We start from the raw sequence: 18,081 nt of genomic DNA, 5'->3' as shown, positions 1-18,081 counted from the left end.
AGCTTCTTGAAACTTGACACAGTAAAGCAGTTTCACATTCTAACTCTATGTTTTGTTTCCTTTTCATGTAGCCCTAAGCAGTGACTGGCGAGAAACACTTTCATTGAAAGGGGTTGCAAGCTTCCAAAAATTACGAGTCTCCAGAAATCTCAGCAAATATTTTTTCACCCAAACTGGATGATAGTTTCAGGTAATGATCAGAACACTAAGCCCACTTGGTTCTCCAAATTTCGTTCTTCTATGTTGAAGCGTTCGTTTCCAGTAACAGTTTCCATTCTGGCATTTCACTCTGTTTTCTCCTATATTGATAGATGTATTTGGAACTCTAAATCAAACACAGTTTGTGCTAGCTTCTTGAAACTTGACACAGTAAAGCAGTTTCACATTCTAACTCTATGTTTTGTTTCCTTTTCTTGTAGCCCTAAGCAGTGACGGGCGAGAAACACTTTCATTGAAAGGGGTTGCAAGCTTCCAAAAATTACTAGTCTCCAGAAATCTCAGCAAATATATTTTCACCCAAACTGGATGATACTTTCAGGTAATGATCAGTACACTTGGCCCACTTGGTTCTCCATGTTTCCTTCTTCTATGTTGAAGCGTTCGTTTACACTAACAGTTTCCACTCTGGCATTTCACTCTGTTTTCTCCTACATTGATAGATGTATTTGGAACTCTAAATCAAACACGGTTTGTGCTAGCTTCTTGAAACTTGACACAGTAAAGCAGTTTCACATTCTAACTCTATGTTTTGTTTCTTTTTCATGTAGCCCTAAGCAGTGACTGGCGAGAAACACTTTCATTGAAAGGGGTTGCAAGCTTCCAAAAATTACGAGTCTCCAGAAATCTCAGCAAATATTTTTTCACCCAAACTGCATGATACTTTCAGGTAATGATCAGTACACTAAGCCCACTTGGTTCCCCAAATTTCGTTCTTCTATGTTGAAGCGTTCGTTTCCAGTAACAGTTTGAATTTTTGCGTTTCACTCTGTTTTCTCCTATATTGATAGATGTATTTGGAACTCTAAATCAAACACGGTTTGTGCTAGCTTCTTGAAACTTGACACAGTAAAGCAGTTTCACATTCTAACTCTATGTTTTGTTTCCTTTTCATGTAGCCCTAAGCAGTGACTGGCGAGAAACACTTTCATTGAAAGGGGTTGCAAGCTTCCAAAAATTACGAGTCTCCAGAAATATCAGCAAATATTTTTTCACCCAAACTGGATGATACTTTCAGGTAATGATCAGTACACTAAGCCCACTTGGTTCTCCAAATTTCATTCTTCTATGTTGAAGCGTTCTTTTCCAGTAACAGTTTCCATTCTGGCATTTCACTCTGTTTTCTCCTATATTGATAGATGTATTTGGAACTCTAAATCAAACACGGTTTGTGCTAGCTTCTTGAAACTTGACACAGTAAAGCAGTTTCACATTCTAACTCTATGTTTTGTTTCCTTTTCATGTAGCCCTAAGCAGTGACTGGCGAGAAGCACTTTCATTGAAAGGGGTTGCAAGCTTCCAAAAATTACGAGTCTCCAGAAATCTCAGCAAATATTTTTTCACCCAAACTGGATGATAGTTTCAGGTAATGATCAGAACACTAAGCCCACTTGGTTCTCCAAATTTCGTTCTTCTATGTTGAAGCGTTCGTTTCCAGTAACAGTTTCCATTCTGGCATTTCACTCTGTTTTCTCCTATATTGATAGATGTACTTGGAACTCTAAATCAAACACAGTTTGTGCTAGCTTCTTGAAACTTGACACAGTAAAGCAGTTTCACATTCTAACTCTATGTTTTGTTTCCTTTTCTTGTAGCCCTAAGCAGTGACGGGCGAGAAACACTTTCATTGAAAGGGGTTGCAAGCTTCCAAAAATTACTAGTCTCCAGAAATCTCAGCAAATATATTTTCACCCAAACTGGATGATACTTTCAGGTAATGATCAGTACACTTGGCCCACTTGGTTCTCCATATTTCGTTCTTCTATGTTGAAGCGTTCGTTTACACTAACAGTTTCCACTCTGGCATTTCACTCTGTTTTCTCCTATATTGATAGATGTATTTGGAACTCTAAATCAAACACGGTTTGTGCTAGCTTCTTGAAACTTGACACAGTAAAGCAGTTTCACATTCTAACTCTATGTTTTGTTTCTTTTTCATGTAGCCCTAAGCAGTGACTGGCGAGAAACACTTTCATTGAAAGGGGTTGCAAGCTTCCAAAAATTACGAGTCTCCAGAAATCTCAGCAAATATTTTTTCACCCAAACTGCATGATACTTTCAGGTAATGATCAGTACACTAAGCCCACTTGGTTCCCCAAATTTCGTTCTTCTATGTTGAAGCGTTCGTTTCCAGTAACAGTTTGAATTTTTGCGTTTCACTCTGTTTTCTCCTATATTGATAGATGTATTTGGAACTCTAAATCAAACACGGTTTGTGCTAGCTTCTTGAAACTTGACACAGTAAAGCAGTTTCACATTCTAACTCTATGTTTTGTTTCCTTTTCATGTAGCTTTAAGCAGTGACTGGCGAGAAACACTTTCATTGAAAGGGGTTGCAAGCTTCCAAAAATTACGAGTCTCCAGAAATCTCAGCAAATATTTTTTCACCCAAACTGGATGATACTTTCAGGTAATGATCAGTACACTAAGCCCACTTGGTTCTCCAAATTTCATTCTTCTATGTTGAAGCGTTCGTTTCCAGTAACAGTTTCCATTCTGGCATTTCACTCTGTTTTCTCCTATATTGATAGATGTATTTGGAACTCTAAATCAAACACGGTTTGTGCTAGCTTCTTGAAACTTGACACAGTAAAGCAGTTTCACATTCTAACTCTATGTTTTGTTTCCTTTTCATGTAGCCCTAAGCAGTGACTGGCGAGAAACACTTTCATTGAAAGGGGTTGCAAGCTTCCAAAAATTACGAGTCTCCAGAAATCTCAGCAAATATTTTTTCACCCAAACTGGATGATAGTTTCAGGTAATGATCAGAACACTAAGCCCACTTGGTTCTCCAAATTTCCTTCTTCTATGTTGAAGCGTTCGTTTCCAGTAACAGTTTCCATTCTGGCATTTCACTCTGTTTTCTCCTATATTGATAGATGTACTTGGAACTCTAAATCAAACACAGTTTGTGCTAGCTTCTTGAAACTTGACACAGTAAAGCAGTTTCACATTCTAACTCTATGTTTTGTTTCCTTTTCTTGTAGCCCTAAGCAGTGACGGGCGAGAAACACTTTCATTGAAAGGGGTTGCAAGCTTCCAAAAATTACTAGTCTCCAGAAATCTCAGCAAATATATTTTCACCCAAACTGGATGATACTTTCAGGTAATGATCAGTACACTTGGCCCACTTGGTTCTCCATATTTCGTTCTTCTATGTTGAAGCGTTCGTTTACACTAACAGTTTCCATTCTGGCATTTCACTCTGTTTTCTCCTATATTGATAGATGTATTTGGAACTCTAAATCAAACACGGTTTGTGCTAGCTTCTTGAAACTTGACACAGTAAAGCAGTTTCACATTCTAACTCTATGTTTTGTTTCCTTTTCATGTAGCCCTAAGCAGTGACTGGCGAGAAACACTTTCATTGAAAGGTGTTCCAAGCTTCCAAAAATTACGAGTCTCCAGAAATCTGAGCAAATATTTTTTCACCCAAACTGGATGATACTTTCAGGTAATGATCAGTACACTAAGCCCACTTTGGTTCCCCAAATTTCGTTCTTCTATGTTGAAGCGTTCGTTTCCAGTAACAGTTTGAATTTTGTCGTTTCACTCTGTTTTCTCCTATATTGATAGATGTATTTGGAACACTAAATCAAACACGGTTTGTGCTAGCTTCTTGAAACTTGACACAGTAAAGCAGTTTCACATTCTAACTATATGTTTTGTTTCCTTTTCATGTAGCTTTAAGCAGTGACTGGCGAGAAACACCTTCATTGAAAGGGGTTGCAAGCTTCCAAAAATCACGAGTCTCCAGAAATCTCAGCAAATATTTTTTCACCCAAACTGGATGATACTTTCAGGTAATGATCAGTACACTTGGCCCACTTGGTTCTCCATATTTCGTTCTTCTATGTTGAAGCGTTCGTTTACAGCAACAGTTTCCACTCTGGCATTACACTCTGTTTTCTCCTATATTGATAGATGTATTTGGAACTCTAAATCAAACACGGTTTGTGCTAGCTTCTTGAAACTTGACACAGTAATGCAGTTTTACATTCTAACAATATGTTTTGTTTCCTTTTCATGTAGCCCTAAGCAGTGACTGGCGAGAAACACTTTCATTGAAAGGGGTTGCAAGCTTCCAATAATTACGAGTCTCCAGAAATCTCAGCAAATATTTTTTCACCCAAACTGGATGATACTTTCAGGTAATGATTAGTACACTAAGCCCACTTGGTTCTCCAAATTTCGTTCTTCTATGTTGAAGCGTTCGTTTCTAGTAACAATTTGAATTTTGTCGTTTCACTCTGTTTTCTCCTATATTGATAGATGTATTTGGAACTCTAAATCAAACACGGTTTGTGCTAGCTTCTTGAAACTTGACACAGTAAAGCAGTTTCACATTCTAACTCTATGTTTTGTTTCCTTTTAATGTAGCCCTAAGCAGTGACTGGCGAGAAACACTTTCATTGAAAGGGGTTGCAAGCTTCCAAAAATTACGAGTCTCCAGAAATCTCAGCAAATATTTTTTCACCCAAACTGGATGATAGTTTCAGGTAATGATCAGAACACTAAGCCCACTTGGTTCTCCAAATTTCGTTCTTCTATGTTGAAGCGTTCGTTTCCAGTAACAGTTTCCATTCTGGCATTTCACTCTGTTTTCTCCTATATTGATAGATGTATTTGGAACTCTAAATCAAACACAGTTTGTGCTAGCTTCTTGAAACTTGACACAGTAAAGCAGTTTCACATTCTAACTCTATGTTTTGTTTCCTTTTCTTGTAGCCCTAAGCAGTGACGGGCGAGAAACACTTTCATTGAAAGGGGTTGCAAGCTTCCAAAAATTACTAGTCTCCAGAAATCTCAGCAAATATATTTTCACCCAAACTGGATGATACTTTCAGGTAATGATCAGTACAATTGGCCCACTTGGTTCTCCATGTTTCCTTCTTCTATGTTGAAGCGTTCGTTTACAGTAACAGTTTCCACTCTGGCATTACACTCTGTTTTCTCCTATATTGATAGATGTATTTGGAACTCTAAATCAAACACGGTTTGTGCTAGCTTCTTGAAGCTTGACACAGTAAAGCAGTTTCACATTCTAACTCTATGTTTTGTTTCTTTTTCATGTAGCCCTAAGCAGTGACTGGCGAGAAACACTTTCATTGAAAGGGGTTGCAAGCTTCCAAAAATTACGAGTCTCCAGAAATCTCAGCAAATATTTTTTCACCCAAACTGCATGATACTTTCAGGTCATGATCAGTACACTAAGCCCACTTGGTTCCCCAAATTTCGTTCTTCTATGTTGAAGCGTTCGTTTCCAGTAACAGTTTGAATTTTTGCGTTTCACTCTGTTTTCTCCTATATTGATAGATGTATTTGGAACTCTAAATCAAACACGGTTTGTGCTAGCTTCTTGAAACTTGACACAGTAAAGCAGTTTCACATTGTAACTCTATGTTTTGTTTCCTTTTCATGTAGCTTTAAGCAGTGACTGGCGAGAAACACTTTCATTGAAAGGGGTTGCAAGCTTCCAAAAATTACGAGTCTCCAGAAATATCAGCAAATATTTTTTCACCCAAACTGGATGATACTTTCAGGTAATGATCAGTACACTAAGCCCACTTGGTTCTCCAAATTTCATTCTTCTATGTTGAAGCGTTCGTTTCCAGTAACAGTTTCCATTCTGGCATTTCACTCTGTTTTCTCCTATATTGATAGATGTATTTGGAACTCTAAATCAAACACGGTTTGTGCTAGCTTCTTGAAACTTGACACAGTAAAGCAGTTTCACATTCTAACTCTATGTTTTGTTACCTTTTCATGTAGCCCTAAGCAGTGACTGGCGAGAAGCACTTTCATTGAAAGGGGTTGCAAGCTTCCAAAAACTACGAGTCTCCAGAAATCTCAGCAAATATTTTTTCACCCAAACTGGATGATAGTTTCAGGTAATGATCAGAACACTAAGCCCACTTGGTTCTCCAAATTTCCTTCTTCTATGTTGAAGCGTTCGTTTCCAGTAACAGTTTCCATTCTGGCATTTCACTCTGTTTTCTCCTATATTGATAGATGTACTTGGAACTCTAAATCAAACACAGTTTGTGCTAGCTTCTTGAAACTTGACACAGTAAAGCAGTTTCACATTCTAACTCTATGTTTTGTTTCCTTTTCTTGTAGCCCTAAGCAGTGACGGGCGAGAAACACTTTCATTGAAAGGGGTTGCAAGCTTCCAAAAATTACTAGTCTCCAGAAATCTCAGCAAATATATTTTCACCCAAACTGGATGATACTTTCAGGTAATGATCAGTACACTTGGCCCACTTGGTTCTCCATATTTCGTTCTTCTATGTTGAAGCGTTCGTTTACACTAACAGTTTCCACTCTGGCATTTCACTCTGTTTTCTCCTATATTGATAGATGTATTTGGAACTCTAAATCAAACACGGTTTGTGCTAGCTTCTTGAAACTTGACACAGTAAAGCAGTTTCACATTCTAACTCTATGTTTTGTTTCTTTTTCATGTAGCCCTAAGCAGTGACTGGCGAGAAACACTTTCATTGAAAGGGGTTGCAAGCTTCCAAAAATTACGAGTCTCCAGAAATCTCAGCAAATATTTTTTCACCCAAACTGCATGATACTTTCAGGTAATGATCAGTACACTAAGCCCACTTGGTTCCCCAAATTTCGTTCTTCTATATTGAAGCGTTCGTTTCCAGTAACAGTTTGAATTTTTGCGTTTCACTCTGTTTTCTCCTATATTGATAGATGTATTTGGAACTCTAAATCAAACACGGTTTGTGCTAGCTTCTTGAAACTTGACACAGTAAAGCAGTTTCACATTCTAACTCTATGTTTTGTTACCTTTTCATGTAGCCCTAAGCAGTGACTGGCGAGAAGCACTTTCATTGAAAGGGGTTGCAAGCTACCAAAAATTACGAGTCTCCAGAAATCTCAGCAAATATTTTTTCACCCAAACTGGATGATAGTTTCAGGTAATGATCAGAACACTAAGCCCACTTGGTTCTCCAAATTTCGTTCTTCTATGTTGAAGCGTTCGTTTCCAGTAACAGTTTCCATTCTGGCATTTCACTCTGTTTTCTCCTATATTGATAGATGTACTTGGAACTCTAAATCAAACACAGTTTGTGCTAGCTTCTTGAAACTTGACACAGTAAAGCAGTTTCACATTCTAACTCTATGTTTTGTTTCCTTTTCTTGTAGCCCTAAGCAGTGACGGGCGAGAAACACTTTCATTGAAAGGGGTTGCAAGCTTCCAAAAATTACTAGTCTCCAGAAATCTCAGCAAATATATTTTCACCCAAACTGGATGATACTTTCAGGTAATGATCAGTACACTTGGCCCACTTGGTTCTCCATATTTCGTTCTTCTATGTTGAAGCGTTCGTTTACACTAACAGTTTCCACTCTGGCATTTCACTCTGTTTTCTCCTATATTGATAGATGTATTTGGAACTCTAAATCAAACACGGTTTGTGCTAGCTTCTTGAAACTTGACACAGTAAAGCAGTTTCACATTCTAACTCTATGTTTTGTTTCCTTTTCATGTAGCCCTAAGCAGTGACTGGCGAGAAACACTTTCATTGAAAGGGGTTGCAAGCTTCCAAAAATTACGAGTCTTCAGAAATCTCAGCAAATATTTTTTCACCCAAACTAGATGATACTTTCAGGTAATGATCAGTACACTAAGCCCTCTTGGTTCCCCAAATTTCGTTCTTCTATGTTGAAGCGTTCGTTTACACTAACAGTTTCCACTCTGGCATTTCACTCTGTTTTCTCCTATATTGATAGATGTATTTGGAACTCTAAATCAAACACTGTTTGTGCTAGCTTCTTGAAACTTGACACAGTAAAGCAGTTTCACATTGTAACTCTATGTTTTGTTTCCTTTTCATGTAGCTTTAAGCAGTGACTGGCGAGAAACACTTTCATTGAAAGGGGTTGCAAGCTTCCAAAAATTACGTGTCTCCAGAAATCTCAGCAAATATTTTTTCACCCAAACTGGATGATACTTTCAGGTAATGATCAGTACACTAAGCCCACTTGGTTCTCCAAATTTCATTCTTCTATGTTGAAGCGTTCGTTTCCAGTAACAGTTTGAATTTTTGCGTTTCACTCTGTTTTCTCCTATATTGATAGATGTACTTGGAACTCTAAATCAAACACGGTTTGTGCTAGCTTCTTGAAACTTGACACAGTAAAGCAGTTTCACATTCTAACTCTATGTTTTGTTTCCTTTTCATGTAGCCCTAAGCAGTGACTGGCGAGAAACACTTTCATTGAAAGGGGTTGCAAGCTTCCAAAAATTACGAGTCTTCAAAAATCTCAGCAAATATTTTTTCACCCAAACTAGATGATACTTTCAGGTAATGATCAGTACACTTGGCCCACTTGGTTCTCCATATTTCGTTCTTCTATGTTGAAGCGTTCGTTTACAGCAACAGTTTCCACTCTGGCATTACACTCTGTTTTCTCCTATATTGATAGATGTATTTGGAACTCTAAATCAAACACGGTTTGTGCTAGCTTCTTGAAACTTGACACAGTAATGCAGTTTTACATTCTAACAATATGTTTTGTTTCCTTTTCATGTAGCCCTAAGCAGTGACTGGCGAGAAACACTTTCATTGAAAGGGGTTGCAAGCTTCCAATAATTACGAGTCTCCAGAAATCTCAGCAAATATTTTTTCACCCAAACTGGATGATACTTTCAGGTAATGATTAGTACACTAAGCCCACTTGGTTCTCCAAATTTCGTTCTTCTATGTTGAAGCGTTCGTTTCTAGTAACAATTTGAATTTTGTCGTTTCACTCTGTTTTCTCCTATATTGATAGATGTATTTGGAACTCTAAATCAAACACGGTTTGTGCTAGCTTCTTGAAACTTGACACAGTAAAGCAGTTTCACATTCTAACTCTATGTTTTGTTTCCTTTTCATGTAGCCCTAAGCAGTGACTGGCGAGAAACACTTTCATTGAAAGGGGTTGCAAGCTTCCAAAAATTACGAGTCTCCAGAAATCTCAGCAAATATTTTTTCACCCAAACTGGATGATAGTTTCAGGTAATGATCAGAACACTAAGCCCACTTGGTTCTCCAAATTTCGTTCTTCTATGTTGAAGCGTTCGTTTCCAGTAACAGTTTCCATTCTGGCATTTCACTCTGTTTTCTCCTATATTGATAGATGTATTTGGAACTCTAAATCAAACACAGTTTGTGCTAGCTTCTTGAAACTTGACACAGTAAAGCAGTTTCACATTCTAACTCTATGTTTTGTTTCCTTTTCTTGTAGCCCTAAGCAGTGACGGGCGAGAAACACTTTCATTGAAAGGGGTTGCAAGCTTCCAAAAATTACTAGTCTCCAGAAATCTCAGCAAATATATTTTCACCCAAACTGGATGATACTTTCAGGTAATGATCAGTACACTTGGCCCACTTGGTTCTCCATGTTTCCTTCTTCTATGTTGAAGCGTTCGTTTACACTAACAGTTTCCACTCTGGCATTTCACTCTGTTTTCTCCTACATTGATAGATGTATTTGGAACTCTAAATCAAACACGGTTTGTGCTAGCTTCTTGAAACTTGACACAGTAAAGCAGTTTCACATTCTAACTCTATGTTTTGTTTCTTTTTCATGTAGCCCTAAGCAGTGACTGGCGAGAAACACTTTCATTGAAAGGGGTTGCAAGCTTCCAAAAATTACGAGTCTCCAGAAATCTCAGCAAATATTTTTTCACCCAAACTGCATGATACTTTCAGGTAATGATCAGTACACTAAGCCCACTTGGTTCCCCAAATTTCGTTCTTCTATGTTGAAGCGTTCGTTTCCAGTAACAGTTTGAATTTTTGCGTTTCACTCTGTTTTCTCCTATATTGATAGATGTATTTGGAACTCTAAATCAAACACGGTTTGTGCTAGCTTCTTGAAACTTGACACAGTAAAGCAGTTTCACATTCTAACTCTATGTTTTGTTTCCTTTTCATGTAGCCCTAAGCAGTGACTGGCGAGAAACACTTTCATTGAAAGGGGTTGCAAGCTTCCAAAAATTACGAGTCTCCAGAAATATCAGCAAATATTTTTTCACCCAAACTGGATGATACTTTCAGGTAATGATCAGTACACTAAGCCCACTTGGTTCTCCAAATTTCATTCTTCTATGTTGAAGCGTTCTTTTCCAGTAACAGTTTCCATTCTGGCATTTCACTCTGTTTTCTCCTATATTGATAGATGTATTTGGAACTCTAAATCAAACACGGTTTGTGCTAGCTTCTTGAAACTTGACACAGTAAAGCAGTTTCACATTCTAACTCTATGTTTTGTTTCCTTTTCATGTAGCCCTAAGCAGTGACTGGCGAGAAGCACTTTCATTGAAAGGGGTTGCAAGCTTCCAAAAATTACGAGTCTCCAGAAATCTCAGCAAATATTTTTTCACCCAAACTGGATGATAGTTTCAGGTAATGATCAGAACACTAAGCCCACTTGGTTCTCCAAATTTCGTTCTTCTATGTTGAAGCGTTCGTTTCCAGTAACAGTTTCCATTCTGGCATTTCACTCTGTTTTCTCCTATATTGATAGATGTACTTGGAACTCTAAATCAAACACAGTTTGTGCTAGCTTCTTGAAACTTGACACAGTAAAGCAGTTTCACATTCTAACTCTATGTTTTGTTTCCTTTTCTTGTAGCCCTAAGCAGTGACGGGCGAGAAACACTTTCATTGAAAGGGGTTGCAAGCTTCCAAAAATTACTAGTCTCCAGAAATCTCAGCAAATATATTTTCACCCAAACTGGATGATACTTTCAGGTAATGATCAGTACACTTGGCCCACTTGGTTCTCCATATTTCGTTCTTCTATGTTGAAGCGTTCGTTTACACTAACAGTTTCCACTCTGGCATTTCACTCTGTTTTCTCCTATATTGATAGATGTATTTGGAACTCTAAATCAAACACGGTTTGTGCTAGCTTCTTGAAACTTGACACAGTAAAGCAGTTTCACATTCTAACTCTATGTTTTGTTTCTTTTTCATGTAGCCCTAAGCAGTGACTGGCGAGAAACACTTTCATTGAAAGGGGTTGCAAGCTTCCAAAAATTACGAGTCTCCAGAAATCTCAGCAAATATTTTTTCACCCAAACTGCATGATACTTTCAGGTAATGATCAGTACACTAAGCCCACTTGGTTCCCCAAATTTCGTTCTTCTATGTTGAAGCGTTCGTTTCCAGTAACAGTTTGAATTTTTGCGTTTCACTCTGTTTTCTCCTATATTGATAGATGTATTTGGAACTCTAAATCAAACACGGTTTGTGCTAGCTTCTTGAAACTTGACACAGTAAAGCAGTTTCACATTCTAACTCTATGTTTTGTTTCCTTTTCATGTAGCTTTAAGCAGTGACTGGCGAGAAACACTTTCATTGAAAGGGGTTGCAAGCTTCCAAAAATTACGAGTCTCCAGAAATCTCAGCAAATATTTTTTCACCCAAACTGGATGATACTTTCAGGTAATGATCAGTACACTAAGCCCACTTGGTTCTCCAAATTTCATTCTTCTATGTTGAAGCGTTCGTTTCCAGTAACAGTTTCCATTCTGGCATTTCACTCTGTTTTCTCCTATATTGATAGATGTATTTGGAACTCTAAATCAAACACGGTTTGTGCTAGCTTCTTGAAACTTGACACAGTAAAGCAGTTTCACATTCTAACTCTATGTTTTGTTTCCTTTTCATGTAGCCCTAAGCAGTGACTGGCGAGAAACACTTTCATTGAAAGGGGTTGCAAGCTTCCAAAAATTACGAGTCTCCAGAAATCTCAGCAAATATTTTTTCACCCAAACTGGATGATAGTTTCAGGTAATGATCAGAACACTAAGCCCACTTGGTTCTCCAAATTTCCTTCTTCTATGTTGAAGCGTTCGTTTCCAGTAACAGTTTCCATTCTGGCATTTCACTCTGTTTTCTCCTATATTGATAGATGTACTTGGAACTCTAAATCAAACACAGTTTGTGCTAGCTTCTTGAAACTTGACACAGTAAAGCAGTTTCACATTCTAACTCTATGTTTTGTTTCCTTTTCTTGTAGCCCTAAGCAGTGACGGGCGAGAAACACTTTCATTGAAAGGGGTTGCAAGCTTCCAAAAATTACTAGTCTCCAGAAATCTCAGCAAATATATTTTCACCCAAACTGGATGATACTTTCAGGTAATGATCAGTACACTTGGCCCACTTGGTTCTCCATGTTTCCTTCTTCTATGTTGAAGCGTTCGTTTACACTAACAGTTTCCACTCTGGCATTTCACTCTGTTTTCTCCTATATTGATAGATGTATTTGGAACTCTAAATCAAACACGGTTTGTGCTAGCTTCTTGAAACTTGACACAGTAAAGCAGTTTCACATTCTAACTCTATGTTTTGTTTCTTTTTCATGTAGCCCTAAGCAGTGACTGGCGAGAAACACTTTCATTGAAAGGGGTTGCAAGCTTCCAAAAATTACGAGTCTCCAGAAATCTCAGCAAATATTTTTTCACCCAAACTGCATGATACTTTCAGGTAATGATCAGTACACTAAGCCCACTTGGTTCCCCAAATTTCGTTCTTCTATGTTGAAGCGTTCGTTTCCAGTAACAGTTTGAATTTTTGCGTTTCACTCTGTTTTCTCCTATATTGATAGATGTATTTGGAACTCTAAATCAAACACGGTTTGTGCTAGCTTCTTGAAACTTGACACAGTAAAGCAGTTTCACATTCTAACTCTATGTTTTGTTTCCTTTTCATGTAGCCCTAAGCAGTGACTGGCGAGAAACACTTTCATTGAAAGGGGTTCCAAGCTTCCAAAAATTACGAGTCTCCAGAAATCTCAGCAAATATTTTTTCACCCAAACTGGATGATACTTTCAGGTAATGATCAGTACACTAAGCCCACTTTGGTTCCCCAAATTTCGTTCTTCTATGTTGAAGCGTTCGTTTCCAGTAACAGTTTGAATTTTGTCGTTTCACTCTGTTTTCTCCTATATTGATAGATGTATTTGGAACACTAAATCAAACACGGTTTGTGCTAGCTTCTTGAAACTTGACACAGTAAAGCAGTTTCACATTCTAACTCTATGTTTTGTTTCCTTTTCATGTAGCTTTAAGCAGTGACTGGCGAGAAACACCTTCATTGAAAGGGGTTGCAAGCTTCCAAAAATCACGAGTCTCCAGAAATCTCAGCAAATATTTTTTCACCCAAACTGGATGATACTTTCAGGTAATGATCAGTACACTTGGCCCACTTGGTTCTCCATATTTCGTTCTTCTATGTTGAAGCGTTCGTTTACAGCAACAGTTTCCACTCTGGCATTACACTCTGTTTTCTCCTATATTGATAGATGTATTTGGAACTCTAAATCAAACACGGTTTGTGCTAGCTTCTTGAAACTTGACACAGTAATGCAGTTTTACATTCTAACAATATGTTTTGTTTCCTTTTCATGTAGCCCTAAGCAGTGACTGGCGAGAAACACTTTCATTGAAAGGGGTTGCAAGCTTCCAATAATTACGAGTCTCCAGAAATCTCAGCAAATATTTTTTCACCCAAACTGGATGATACTTTCAGGTAATGATTAGTACACTAAGCCCACTTGGTTCTCCAAATTTCGTTCTTCTATGTTGAAGCGTTCGTTTCTAGTAACAATTTGAATTTTGTCGTTTCACTCTGTTTTCTCCTATATTGATAGATGTATTTGGAACTCTAAATCAAACACGGTTTGTGCTAGCTTCTTGAAACTTGACACAGTGAAGCAGTTTCACATTCTAACTCTATGTTTTGTTTCCTTTTAATGTAGCCCTAAGCAGTGACTGGCGAGAAACACTTTCATTGAAAGGGGTTGCAAGCTTCCAAAAATTACGAGTCTCCAGAAATCTCAGCAAATATTTTTTCACCCAAACTGGATGATAGTTTCAGGTAATGATCAGAACACTAAGCCCACTTGGTTCTCCAAATTTCGTTCTTCTATGTTGAAGCGTTCGTTTCCAGTAACAGTTTCCATTCTGGCATTTCACTCTGTTTTCTCCTATATTGATAGATGTATTTGGAACTCTAAATCAAACACAGTTTGTGCTAGCTTCTTGAAACTTGACACAGTAAAGCAGTTTCACATTCTAACTCTATGTTTTGTTTCCTTTTCTTGTAGCCCTAAGCAGTGACGGGCGAGAAACACTTTCATTGAAAGGGGTTGCAAGCTTCCAAAAATTACTAGTCTCCAGAAATCTCAGCAAATATATTTTCACCCAAACTGGATGATACTTTCAGGTAATGATCAGTACAATTGGCCCACTTGGTTCTCCATGTTTCCTTCTTCTATGTTGAAGCGTTCGTTTACACTAACAGTTTCCACTCTGGCATTTCACTCTGTTTTCTCCTATATTGATAGATGTATTTGGAACTCTAAATCAAACACGGTTTGTGCTAGCTTCTTGAAACTTGACACAGTAAAGCAGTTTCACATTCTAACTCTATGTTTTGTTTCTTTTTCATGTAGCCCTAAGCAGTGACTGGCGAGAAACACTTTCATTGAAAGGGGTTGCAAGCTTCCAAAAATTACGAGTCTCCAGAAATCTCAGCAAATATTTTTTCACCCAAACTGCATGATACTTTCAGGTCATGATCAGTACACTAAGCCCACTTGGTTCCCCAAATTTCGTTCTTCTATGTTGAAGCGTTCGTTTCCAGTAACAGTTTGAAATTTTGCGTTTCACTCTGTTTTCTCCTATATTGATAGATGTATTTGGAACTCTAAATCAAACACGGTTTGTGCTAGCTTCTTGAAACTTGACACAGTAAAGCAGTTTCACATTGTAACTCTAAGTTTTGTTTCCTTTTCATGTAGCTTTAAGCAGTGACTGGCGAGAAACACTTTCATTGAAAGGGGTTGCAAGCTTCCAAAAATTACGAGTCTCCAGAAATATCAGCAAATATTTTTTCACCCAAACTGGATGATACTTTCAGGTAATGATCAGTACACTAAGCCCACTTGGTTCTCCAAATTTCATTCTTCTATGTTGAAGCGTTCGTTTCCAGTAACAGTTTCCATTCTGGCATTTCACTCTGTTTTCTCCTATATTGATAGATGTATTTGGAACTCTAAATCAAACACGGTTTGTGCTAGCTTCTTGAAACTTGACACAGTAAAGCAGTTTCACATTCTAACTCTATGTTTTGTTACCTTTTCATGTAGCCCTAAGCAGTGACTGGCGAGAAGCACTTTCATTGAAAGGGGTTGCAAGCTTCCAAAAATTACGAGTCTCCAGAAATCTCAGCAAATATTTTTTCACCCAAACTGGATGATAGTTTCAGGTAATGATCAGAACACTAAGCCCACTTGGTTCTCCAAATTTCCTTCTTCTATGTTGAAGCGTTCGTTTCCAGTAACAGTTTCCATTCTGGCATTTCACTCTGTTTTCTCCTATATTGATAGATGTACTTGGAACTCTAAATCAAACACAGTTTGTGCTAGCTTCTTGAAACTTGACACAGTAAAGCAGTTTCACATTCTAACTCTATGTTTTGTTTCCTTTTCTTGTAGCCCTAAGCAGTGACGGGCGAGAAACACTTTCATTGAAAGGGGTTGCAAGCTTCCAAAAATTACTAGTCTCCAGAAATCTCAGCAAATATATTTTCACCCAAACTGGATGATACTTTCAGGTAATGATCAGTACACTTGGCCCACTTGGTTCTCCATATTTCGTTCTTCTATGTTGAAGCGTTCGTTTACACTAACAGTTTCCACTCTGGCATTTCACTCTGTTTTCTCCTATATTGATAGATGTATTTGGAACTCTAAATCAAACACGGTTTGTGCTAGCTTCTTGAAACTTGACACAGTAAAGCAGTTTCACATTCTAACTCTATGTTTTGTTTCTTTTTCATGTAGCCCTAAGCAGTGACTGGCGAGAAACACTTTCATTGAAAGGGGTTGCAAGCTTCCAAAAATTACGAGTCTCCAGAAATCTCAGCAAATATTTTTTCACCCAAACTGCATGATACTTTCAGGTAATGATCAGTACACTAAGCCCACTTGGTTCCCCAAATTTCGTTCTTCTATATTGAAGCGTTCGTTTCCAGTAACAGTTTGAATTTTTGCGTTTCACTCTGTTTTCTCCTATATTGATAGATGTATTTGGAACTCTAAATCAAACACGGTTTGTGCTAGCTTCTTGAAACTTGACACAGTAAAGCAGTTTCACATTCTAACTCTATGTTTTGTTACCTTTTCATGTAGCCCTAAGCAGTGACTGGCGAGAAGCACTTTCATTGAAAGGGGTTGCAAGCTACCAAAAATTACGAGTCTCCAGAAATCTCAGCAAATATTTTTTCACCCAAACTGGATGATAGTTTCAGGTAATGATCAGAACACTAAGCCCACTTGGTTCTCCAAATTTCGTTCTTCTATGTTGAAGCGTTCGTTTCCAGTAACAGTTTCCATTCTGGCATTTCACTCTGTTTTCTCCTATATTGATAGATGTACTTGGAACTCTAAATCAAACACAGTTTGTGCTAGCTTCTTGAAACTTGACACAGTAAAGCAGTTTCACATTCTAACTCTATGTTTTGTTTCCTTTTCTTGTAGCCCTAAGCAGTGACGGGCGAGAAACACTTTCATTGAAAGGGGTTGCAAGCTTCCAAAAATTACTAGTCTCCAGAAATCTCAGCAAATATATTTTCACCCAAACTGGATGATACTTTCAGGTAATGATCAGTACACTTGGCCCACTTGGTTCTCCATATTTCGTTCTTCTATGTTGAAGCGTTCGTTTACACTAACAGTTTCCACTCTGGCATTTCACTCTGTTTTCTCCTATATTGATAGATGTATTTGGAACTCTAAATCAAACACGGTTTGTGCTAGCTTCTTCAAACTTGACACAGTAAAGCAGTTTCACATTGTAACTCTATGTTTTGTTTCCTTTTCATGTAGCTTTAAGCAGTGACTGGCGAGAAACACTTTCATTGAAAGGGGTTGCAAGCTTCCAAAAATTACGTGTCTCCAGAAATCTCAGCAAATATTTTTTCACCCAAACTGGATGATACTTTCAGGTAATGATCAGTACACTAAGCCCACTTGGTTCTCCAAATTTCATTCTTCTATGTTGAAGCGTTCGTTTCCAGTAACAGTTTGAATTTTTGCGTTTCACTCTGTTTTCTCCTATATTGATAGATGTACTTGGAACTCTAAATCAAACACGGTTTGTGCTAGCTTCTTGAAACTTGACACAGTAAAGCAGTTTCACATTCTAACTCTATGTTTTGTTTCCTTTTCATGTAGCCCTAAGCAGTGACTGGCGAGAAACACTTTCATTGAAAGGGGTTGCAAGCTTCCAAAAATTACGAGCCTTCAGAAATCTCAGCAAATATTTTTTCACCCAAACTAGATGATACTTTCAGGTAATGATCAGTACACTAAGCCCTCTTGGTTCCCCAAATTTCGTTCTTCCATGTTGAAGCGTTCGTTTCCACTAACAGTTTCCACTCTGGCATTTCACTCTGTTTTCTCCTATATTGATAGATGTATTTGGAACTCTAAATCAAACACGGTTTGTGCTAGCTTCTTGAAACTTGACACAGTAAAGCAGTTTCACATTGTAACTCTATGTTTTGTTTCCTTTTCATGTAGCCCTAAGCAGTGACTGGCGAGAAACACTTACATTGAAAGGGGTTGCAAGCTTCCAAAAATTACGAGTCTCCAGAAATCTCAGCAAATATTTTTTCACCCAAACTGGATGATACTTTCAGGTAATGATCAGTACACTAAGCCCACTTGGTTCTCCAAATTTCATTCTTCTATGTTGAAGCGTTCGTTTCCAGTAACAGTTTCCATTCTGGCATTTCACTCTGTTTTCTCCTATATTGATAGATGTATTTGGAACTCTAAAT

This window comes from Spermophilus citellus (assembly GCF_964194105.1).
Source record: "Spermophilus citellus genome assembly, chromosome: 4".
Lineage (NCBI taxonomy): Eukaryota > Metazoa > Chordata > Mammalia > Rodentia > Sciuridae > Spermophilus > Spermophilus citellus.
The sequence above is the reverse complement of the archived record's forward strand: the minus strand, read 5'-3'. Positions refer to the sequence as shown.